The following is an 11,020-nucleotide window of genomic DNA, read 5'->3' on the forward strand; positions in this document are numbered from 1 at the left end:
TTGGGATGCGTTTAGCCACAGATTTATTGCCTCAACAAAATCTCAACATCTATCCCTGAATAGGATGTGTGTCTTCCCTCCCTAGATCGATGATATTTCAATATATTCATTGGAATCCCTCGCACTCTGTTTCTCCAACAATGCTGACCCTTGGCTAATGCTGGAAGTTGGTTGGATGCCAATGATGATCAAAAATGCTAATGAAATGCAAATGGACACGCGTAGGATCTTAGGAATAAGCTGGACACGGGCGTGAAATCGGAGATTATCTATGGAGGGACAATGGAGAGGGATCGCCTTGACCAATGGTCAGCGCGCGTGCCTATTGGTGAAGGATAATGGGTTACTTATTGGGTAGTCAAACAGGTTTTCTATTGGAGGGTGCTCAGTGGTCATCTTAGTCGGACATCCTTTGGGCGCGTGGATGGGACAACAACAAGGGGTAATTGAGGTGGTCAATGGTCACGCCGACACGGCGCCATTTTCCGTCAGTCCTACTTATTTTTCTACATTGGCTAATTTATAACGGTTATTCCAAAGGAATCCTTCAAGGAATAAAAAAAACTTGAGAAAGATTTCTCATACAATCCCGACCCTTTGGGTCAGGCCAAACACAGCAAAGCCGAATGCTGCAATTAAACTCGCTTTTGCGCATCCTTTCGGAAGCGTACATTAAAAGGTAACAAAAGGGTTGAAGGGTCGCTCGACGAATCTCCTCGCCCAAAACCGGACCGGACTCGTGGCCACGAATCAAAAATGAAAATCACAAGCAAACCGGTTTGGACATCGGCATTAATTTTCAGAAAGGCAGCGAAGAAAATTTCAACAGTAAAGCAAAAAAAAAGGACGAAAGGATGGGACCATAGAAGAATATATGGACCATATGTCGGTCCATAGCGGGATCTGGTCAACATGGAAGCATAGAGGCTAGAGGCGGCGGCAGCATCACCTTTCGTTCAGCCAGCTTGGGTATTGGGTGTCCCCTAACGGCTGCTGATGGTCCTTGTCCTGATCCTGATCCTGTTCCCGAAGCTGCTGCGTCTGCCAGCTTTGGGGTGGCAGTCGGGCATGAAAGTTGGACAGACAGGACAATGGCGACCGGGTTCAAAGGGTAGCCTTGCGGTCATGCATTCAAATTATCTTTCTATTTTGTTCTCAGCATGTTTACCAATGACCCCGTCCCGCCTGGGAAGCTATGGCTCCTCGGCGAGAGGTCGGCCATTTTGTTAAACACAAATATGTTCTCGAATTAACGGAAATTTCTCAAGAACTCCACAAACGAAACAAATCAATGGGAACCCAAATGGAACCCCAAATAAGAGATCTCAACATGCGCCGATAGACAGATAGATGGTAGGACAGTGCCCCCGGGTATCGCGTGCCATACTGACCACCATTCCAAACCCTTTTCTTAATCCTTAACCCTCGAAAACTGGTTCTTGACCAGCGCTAATCGATCGAAGCACTCGGACGCGTGTCATTCGCGGGGTTGGTCAGTCGAAGATGGACAAACTGCCCCTAAGAACGAACCCAAGCCCAAGGACCCGACACTTCACACATTTGCATTGTCATATGCAATGACTTTATCCTGAGCCACTGTCCGCCGTCCATCCATATCCATTGCATCCCTAAGTGGTCGAGTGCTCCCTCCAAGAGTGTGGACAGATCGTTCGCAAATGAAGATCCTATTAGCCTTCCCTGTGGTCATTGATGGCCCGACCCCAGCTGCCAAATACGTATGCAAAAAGGCAGCAGCCCAAGGGTCAGCATTGTTGGAGAAACAGAGTGCGAGGGATGCCAATGAATATATTGAAATATCATCGATCAAGGGAAGGAGACACGCATCCTGTTCAGGGATAGATGTTGAGATTTTGTTGAGGCAATAAATCTGTGGCTAAACGCATCCCAAAACAAAGAATCACAAAGAGGAGGAAAATAGAGAAAATATTCAAGAAAAGGAAAATAGGTAAATGGGGTGTGCATAGTATGCCCTCTGAATGAAGCGCCCCTCCAGAATATTCAGAATATTCAAACGTTTTTTGTTTACTTTTTAGCATAAATCGTAGAGATTGTGAGGATCGGATCGAAGTGCCACAGGCAATTGACGTAATGAGGGGCAAAGATGGGAGATACGCTATCCACTGGAAGTGCTGGAATTGTTCCCAGGGATTTTCTCACGTTGATGACATCAGTGATAACTCAGAGCCGTCTTCCTCCCGGGGTCTGTTCAACATAGGAGAGAAATTCGCCAGCAATTAAAACTCTATAAGGTCGCTGGTTCTGAGCGATCATGGTGGCCCTATGGTGGGTATTCCCTAATTGATTTCCCAGTGTAATGCTAATTCTAAAGTTTAGCCCGAAATAATAATTGTCGCTTGGTGTCCCCTGAATAAATGACTCCTCAGGACTAACTGCAATCAACCGAGCCAGCAGTAAAAACACTGAACGTGACTTACAAAAGTTTTCCATTTGTAACTGAATATGAATTTCTCATATGTAAATGTGAAAGCATAAAAGCAACTATGAATGACCCTACATGGGGAATTAAAACAAGCCTTGAACCGACCTATGGATCGCCTTTATACTATGGAAACGTATGGGCTTTTGTCTGCATTTTCATGCAGATTTCCATTCCAGTTGCCATTTTGGCGTGGAACCTTTTTTGTAATCAATAGCACAGAACATGGGTTAGTTCCTATCTCTCCCTCTCTCCCTCTCATTCGCCGTCCCTCTCTGTGTTATCCATGTCACTCAATTATGGCAACAATTGGAAAATCCACTTCAATCCCGATTCGCCAACCAAGTGACAAACCAGCTCCTTTCCTTCCTCCTTTCCATCCTTCCTATTTCCATGCTTCCACTGTGCCTTGCTTAGCCAGGACCGAATGCAAATGCAAATTCAAAATCAATCGATGGCCTCAGCCATCCTCAGCCCAGCCGTAGCCGAAGCGTCCCCCAGCTTCCGCCCTTCGCCAATCGATTTGTTCGATGTTCGAGGGATTTCCTCGCTGATTTGCATAAGTTTCCACACGGCGCGCGTGCGCAGTCGATCTGCGTGCTGCGGGCCTGGAGTGTAATGTAACCCTCCTCCCCGACTGAGAACGGAATTGCAGGTCCATTTGCATAACACTGGCTCGGTGTCGGTTCTCGTGCCCGTGTCCTGGTGCCGGCTGCCGGCTGCCTGCCTTGCAAGGCCCTGGTGGAAAAGTCGCCTGTGCCAAAATTATGCAAATATTGGTTAAATGCGTTTTGGGCATCAGGTCCCTTCTCGTGCTGGAAATTTGCATAATTTATTAATCACATACATGGGATAGGCCATGCGGAGGGTTGCAGTGCAAATAGTCGTTATTTTTTGTCAGCAGCTGATTTTTATTTTTAGACTTCGTTTAATGCATTTTTGAGCATTTTCGCAGAGGAAGATTCTGGCAGAAAGATTTTCACACTTTTTAGGGAACCAAAACCTAAAACTTGGAGAACAATTTATCAAAAATATTTGCCTTTTCAGCAGCTGTCCGACTTGATTGATGATCGTTATGAGTTCCTTGGACTTGTCTCCAGGATTGCCAGAGAAATCATTAGCTCCGAGTCAAGTTACCGATCGCAGAAATTTCTCACGAGTTTTTAAGGATTTTCGGGGCATCTTTTTTCGATTTTCTGGAGGGTTTTTTTCGTAAAACTAATGGCAATATTAAAATTAATGAACGCAAGCGATGTTATAAGATACTTTACGGAGCACCCTGCAAATATTTACCCTTTTTCTGGGCGAAATGTTGCCTTAATTTAGGAAACTGCAATTTCTATTCCGCATCCCTGCCAGGTAGGAGAGCATAGAATCTGGCGAATTTTCTAATTGACAGGAAAGGGTTTCGTTTTCAAGGAGTTTCGTAAAGTTTCATTTTCCGCATTTTTGCAACCCCTAGCGAATGTCCTTGCCAGGGGTCAGCTGCCAAAGTTCCCTGAACTCTGCAGCGCGAATGTGGAGAAAATAAAAATTGGAAAGAAAACCGAAAGGAGAAATATGGAATTATAATCTTATTACATCGTCACAACAAACAGCGCAACTCGGCGCCCCCTTGGCATCCCATGGGCATGGCATCCTTCGATCTTCTTCAGCTGCCTTTCTGGATTGCTGGATGCTTGCCTGCCAGGAAACTGCGCACCGGCCGGAGATACCGACATTTGTCCCGAATTCCCTTCTTCGCAGAGCAATCCTTTCAGACACACACCGCACGGCGCACACAATGAGACGTGTCCTTACAAAAAGGATTACGCAGCATGCTTAGACAAATGCTTTGGAGGGAACATCTTGTTATGTGCTCGGCATCATCTCCCTCTCTCTTCGCAGCTTGAGGGTGGATTCTCGATACTCAATCGGTTTCCTCTTTTTTTTTTTGGCATTTTCTGTACAAATTCCGTTCTTGTTTAGTGGAAAATGCTCCGACCTTGCTTTAGTTTTGATTTAATTTTCGTTTTGGTTTTGGCAGTTGCGCAATCAGCCGAACAACGCCAACACTGTTCCAGGGAACAGGATCGGGATATCATGATCAGGGCACGTTTGCAGCCTGATTGGGTTTCCGTTTCCATTGTCTCCGAAGGAAGGAACATCAATGCCAGTTCTGGAATGCCATGCAACCTCTAAGTTGATACAACGTCCAATACTGTCCTTCAAAATAGTTCTTGTCTTATCTTTAAATACAATTTCTGATCCTGATCTGATCTATTCAATCAAAACTATGAACGTAATGTTGTACAACAATTTTCAGATGGGTGTTTCAAAACTATTTAGTGTTATTCCTTGAATATATTTCTTGTTTTGCATTATTTTGATAAGATAATTGTATTGTAGATCAAATTAAAATGGGATAATACGTTCTATAATTTACCAAATATAATACAATAATAAAAAAAAGGTGGGTTGATTTACTAAAAATGTTAGACCTTATTTATTGGACAATTTTCGTAATTACTAGCTTGTGTTGCTGGGATCTAGCACCACTAGATAACCGAAATAAATAAAAAAAAATAAACACCTTGCCATAAGAAAAATATATAGTTAGCTTCAAACATGAAAACATATTTTAGGATATCAGCGCTGTATCGCACAGTAACTTCTTAAGAACAATATTTAGTTAGTTGCTGATAATTACTGAAAATCTTTAATTATCTACGGGAGGATCGTATGTTATGTCACCTCTTTGCAGTCTGTATGTGTTCACATTAAGCCAGAGCTCTACTGGAAGTTGTTAAAAATAGTAATATTTAAGAATAACCAGAAAGTGGAAATGCGATCTGGGGTTTGAATGTATCCAAGTAACAGTGTGCAAAGGGGATTCCTCGATACGTGTAACCTCGAAACGTAAACACAATCATTAAGTCTCAATCAATATTCTCGCCCTGCACTTCGCCCCTGGACCTGTCCGAGCTGACGACATCAACAGTCTGCTAATGACAGCCAAAATTTATGCAAATTGAGTGTCAAACAAGGGCGTTGAAGGGCCATGTCCGATGGCAGTCAGCTCTTTCTCTCTCGCCTGCAAACTTTGGAAAAGCGAAACAATTAAGTTTGGCTGACTTTATTATCGGCGGTTGCGAACTCTTTAAGGATCTGGGAAAAAACTGTTAAGCTTTAGTGGGATGGCGGTGAATCTTGGTGGCCTAAGCAAATAATTAGGTACCAACTTTGATTAATATTTGTTTGGACAGTCAAGAGGAAGAGTCGCCCGGGAGGGAAGCGAAACCCACCCTTGGTCCCCATGGTTTTGCCATTTTTCGGCAACGGAAATTAAAGAAAAATAGGAAGAGATAGGAAGATGGTTTTCTCCTTTAAATCCCCGTCCAGTCAGGCATGAAGGCACTTTTGCCGCAGCTTAGCTCGCTCGGGCAAGGTCAGGGTCCATTAGGTTAAATGATATTGATGATGATCGCAGGCAGCGATCAGATCAGCTGGCGCTGTCCCTTCGACTGAGGGTTACTTTCGCTTAAGATCTGCTTTTTATCTGCCATTTGCCTGGGAAAATTTCTCACATTTTCACACAAAAACAAAAATTATTGAGCTGTTTACGTTCGCTTTGGTCCCGGGTCTGGTCCTGCTAATAAAGCAATTAATAGGATTAAATATGCAAGGACACATAGGCACTATGTTGACAGTTGACTGGCCAGAGGTCAAGTTCCATTGGTCATTTGGCAGCAGCTCAGGGGTGGCCGAAACTGCCAAATAGTCAAATTGTTAGCTACTCGAATTTTAAGGAACCTTTCATCGAAAATAGGCCTAGTCCGTTACGTGATCTTCCAATCATTGATTGATGGTTATGCCTGGTCAAAAACTATTGATCATCCTGCCAGGGGTTGGCCCTCTCCACGGCCACGGACTATGAAAGTCTCGAATTTCCTACTAGGAAAACCCTTCGAAAAACTGATACTTTTTACACCAATCCCTTGCGCGGAAATCGAATGACAAATGCCATCCTAATGATGTCAGCTGCTGCAACCAAGATTTATGTGAAAGTCTCCTCGAGGTGGTTCCTTCCGAAAGGGTAATGTAACCCTTGCCGGGGGGAAGGGGAACCTTCATGCAAAAAAAGAAAAAGTATTTACGTGTTTCTGCCTGTCTGAGCAAAAGGATTCGCACAAGGGAAACCTGCATTCTGCGCTCCTTTTGCCCGGGCTGCATCGAAAATTCATGCCTAATCCTTTCCTTCCTTATTACTGTGTATTTTTTCCACGATTGTTGCCATTCCCCCGACATTCGATACTGCAAATTGCATAAACAAGGAGCATGGGAAATTAATAAATTGATTGAAGACGGCAAAAGGGTTGAGGGTTCCGCAGAAAAGCATTTTTGCATTCGTAGATTGCCGATATCTGAGGCTTGGGAAAATTTCAGAGCAAGATTGCGGAAATTGATTGTTCGTAAAGAGTTCGATGTGGAAGTAGAAAAACTATTCATTAGTGCAAAGAAATACCTTCGAATACCTCTCTTTTCCCCTTTTTGGAATATACAAAATATGTGTGGCATATGTTGAAGTGATCTTTGCAAAGGAATAACCGATATGTTAACATATCATATGGGTCTGTTGGTCTCCAAACACTTGCAGAATATGCTCGAAAAGAGCATTGAATAATTTGTATTGCTTATAAAGATGGAATGGTATTTAAAAGATATTATGTAAGGACATCTTGACATTTCACACGGTGTTCCTTAAGTGGAACCAGGAGATTTAAATTGTAAATAGTTTATTACCTCAAAAAAGGATAAAGATAAAGTCTCTACCTTGCGAGATCTTAGACTTGCAACTCCCTACATATATTTCCTTAAATTTTCCGACTGTTCTCCTAATGGAAGCCCGACCTCATTACTTAATCATATATTTGCCAATTTCCAATCGACTTCATACAACCTAACATCGTTTGTAAATGCGCCTTGAATTTCATGAATATTTAAAAGGATTGAAAGGAGTTGCCTGCCAAACGAATACCGGGCTCAAGACGAACGTATTGGCACTTGAGGAGAATTAACATTTAGCACTGTGCTTGCCAAACAAAAACGCATCAAAATGAAATCAAGGACTTGGCTGCGGGAACTTCTAACCCATTGGCCGGGGTGTTGAATCCGGGAAATTTGCATAACATTGGCACAAGTCAAAAATGAGTCCCGCATCCCCCGGCCCAGCCCAATCTCATCCCTCGCCTGCAGGCCAGGACCCACGGACACCCGCTTAATTGAAAATGCCAAAATTATGCAAATTTTCACAAAAAACTCAGATGTGCATCATTTGGGTCACATTTGTCGGCAGGAGGCTGTGGAAAATTTGCATGCTAGCGGAATGAATTCTCGGAAAATATATGCAACGCCATTTTCAGTTTATCATTTATAACTTACGCTCTCTGAATAAAATTATTTTTATAGCTATAGTTTTTCTACTGCTAGGATTTCGAATTTAGGAAGTGGCACTGGGGAAGTCGGAAGTCATAATAAAGCTTATACATATATTCTGTTCTTGAGATCACTCAGTTTTAGTTTTTTCCGACATGATACTTAAAATATTGAAAACTATAAAGCCGATACGATTTTCATGGAGAAACATTGCTCAAATCATTGCAATCATTGCTTAAAGAAATCTTTGCAGAAACATTTAAAGACTCAACCCACCAGGTGATGTTTACCAGTCCAGATATTTATGGCACATGGACCTGCGCTCTTAAGTTAAGAGTTAAGATTTCTAGGACTATCCGTTTCGTTTTTTAGAGAGTACAAGCAGATTGATTCATTCGCCCCACACGAGAATCTCCCATTGATTTTCTTGACTTGCCGTCGCGAGCAAAGCCTAGATACCTTAAGATATACTGACAATAGATCGATTGATAGATGATCGTAAAAGTTCAAGCAAATATTAATAATGCGTTGATGTCCTTAAAAAACCCAAAACTTTTGACTTTGAGTTTCCAATTCCATTTAAGAGAACGCAGGGAATACGGTCTCGTCTCTTTCTCTCTCTCTCTCTCTTCGCTCTTTCAACCTACCACACTTTCCCCCCTCTTGCGCATTTTATCCCTCTCTCAGTGAACAGATTTTCGAAAATTCTGCGGGAAGGTCAGCCAATTTTTTGTTGTATTTAGCAAACATCTGAGCGCGTAACGCTTTTCTATGTCCTCAACAATTGAACACGCTGTCAGGCGACAGGGCACAGCATCCTTTATCCTTTCAGTACATAGGAGCCCAGCTACCCCTTTCCATGATGGCCGTGACAATGACAGCCTTTTGCCAAAATGTAGCATTTATAAATTTTTCAAATCACACAATTTCCAACGAAAATAAAGAGCTGAGAGGCAACAAAAAAAGGGTGGATATGGGCTTGGGAGGTGAATGCAAGTCCAGCAGGAGATCCCAGTCATGAGTGGGTCTATGTAGTACCTAAATACATATATAGTTAGACATATGTACATATTATGTATGTGTGTACCTATGCGTGTATCTTGGCATTATGATTTCCCTTATTGAGATCTTGAAAACCTTTCCTTCACTGACCGACAAGTTGACCACAGGCGACTTCCTAATTAAACGCACGTGCTTGGGTTTCGTGCCCAGAGGATGTGCGGACAACACCAGGTCGAGCAGGAATCGTGCCGGGCGCTGGTCAAGCGGTCACTCCTGGCTGTCAAGGGGTTAACTTGTTTGGACACGCGCCACGAAAACCTACAAACAAACAATGAAAATTTATCAAAACGGTAGAGTCAAAATGGGCTGTGGTCAGACACGATGGGCAGACCATAACACGATTTGGGAAAACTGGTTTTCCGCCCGAAAAACGCCTGGAAAATGGTGTGAAAATGCACTTAGGCAATAATTAAGCGGTTAAACTTCAGAACGGAAATTTGAGGAAATGTAGCGCATTTGTAAAACAAATTACAATTAAAGAACTTGAGTTTCTGGTTTCGCTTTCTGCGCACAAAAAGTTTCCTTTCTCCCCATTCCGGACGGGTCGTTCAGGCGACCAACGAGTGCCGCCCCTTTAACCCTATTGAAACTCTATACAGCCATCGATCATGATCGCGCTTCCTTCCGCAAAAATTTCCCACAGTGCAAAAATCGCCAAAAGATTGCGATTGAGATCATGAAACGTAGCCCAGCGAAAAGAAATTTACGAGCGATCAAATAACCGAAAACCCCAGGCCAGGTATCAAAGGGTGCAGAGTATTGCAAGAGGTCCTATGCTCCGATCTCGAGTTCAAATGTGTCACGTCTTATGATGTCACTTTTGCCGAGGCTGCAGCACCAACCCCAATACCCAGTACTGGGTCGAAGATAGTCATCAGCCTTCTTCATCCTCATCCTCATCCTCAGCCCTGATCCTCGCAGGGTTCACAGTAAATTACGCGTAGAGGTGAAATACAAACAAAAGGAGATCGTCTACTCCTTGCCAAAGGTCTGTCTGAGGTCTCCAACCCTTGCCTGGCAGTTTTCCTTAGTTTTCCCCCTTTTCTTCTATTTTTTGTGACGAATTTAATGATTTTTGCCTCAAAACTGAAACGATTTTTCATTGACCCGACTGCGGGGTAGGTTCAGAGTTCGCCTTCGGTTTTTGTTATGCCAGCTTGAACTGCTAAATGCGTTCACCCGTGAAGACTGCTGACTAAGGAGAGGTATCCGGCCTCGACTACGGCCTGGTTTTGTGGTTTTTGTGCCGCATTAAGCTGGATTTATGGCATCGAGTGCCGATAGTCATGCAGATTAATGAGAGAGTGTCCCAAAGGTGAACCGCCATCTTCTGTTCGACTATGCAAAGTTCTGCACTTTAGCACAACCTAAAATTGGAAAAACCGAAACGGACTAGTCGTCATACGTATATGCTCGTACTCATACTAAAACGGGCAATATGTGGAATTAGGAATGCCATATTATCTCATTAAGGTAAATATGGTACCAATAAAACACCAATTTCTATCCTTTGAAATACATTCAGATGAAGGTATGAACTGCATCATATGTAGTTCAAGCTGGACCACTGACAGGTCTTGGCGGTTCCAAGGTATCAATATTAGTGTCTGCATAGTGTTTTAGCCAAAAAGTTTAAAAACTGACGGACAGAGGACTCTAGAATCAGACAGACGAGCATGGCTATATTGACTCAGTTTTCTGATCTGTCTTCTGATCAAGAAAATACTCTTTCATAGTATGCAGATATATAGTTTGTGGGGTCGGAGGTTGCTTCTTCCTGTGCGTTGTAAAAATCTGGTCAAAATCATAATACCCTCTTCTAGGGTATACACATTCTACCTTTATCTAAAAATGGATATTTCGTAGAAAAAAAAGTGGACCACTCATACAGTAAATATGCAAATGATCGATAGATGCAGCCGCAGCCACACAACGACAAGAACATAGATTTTTCAAAATAATTTGATGCCACATTTGTATGCCCAAAAGGAAAAAGTTTGATGTGGAAGGGATGGCGGGAGGTGGGCTCGGAGTTCGTATGGGGAGTAGACCAGCACGCTGACCCAAAATTATAAAGTTACAATA

Source organism: Drosophila pseudoobscura, chromosome 2 (assembly GCF_009870125.1).
Source record: "Drosophila pseudoobscura strain MV-25-SWS-2005 chromosome 2, UCI_Dpse_MV25, whole genome shotgun sequence".
Lineage (NCBI taxonomy): Eukaryota > Metazoa > Arthropoda > Insecta > Diptera > Drosophilidae > Drosophila > Drosophila pseudoobscura.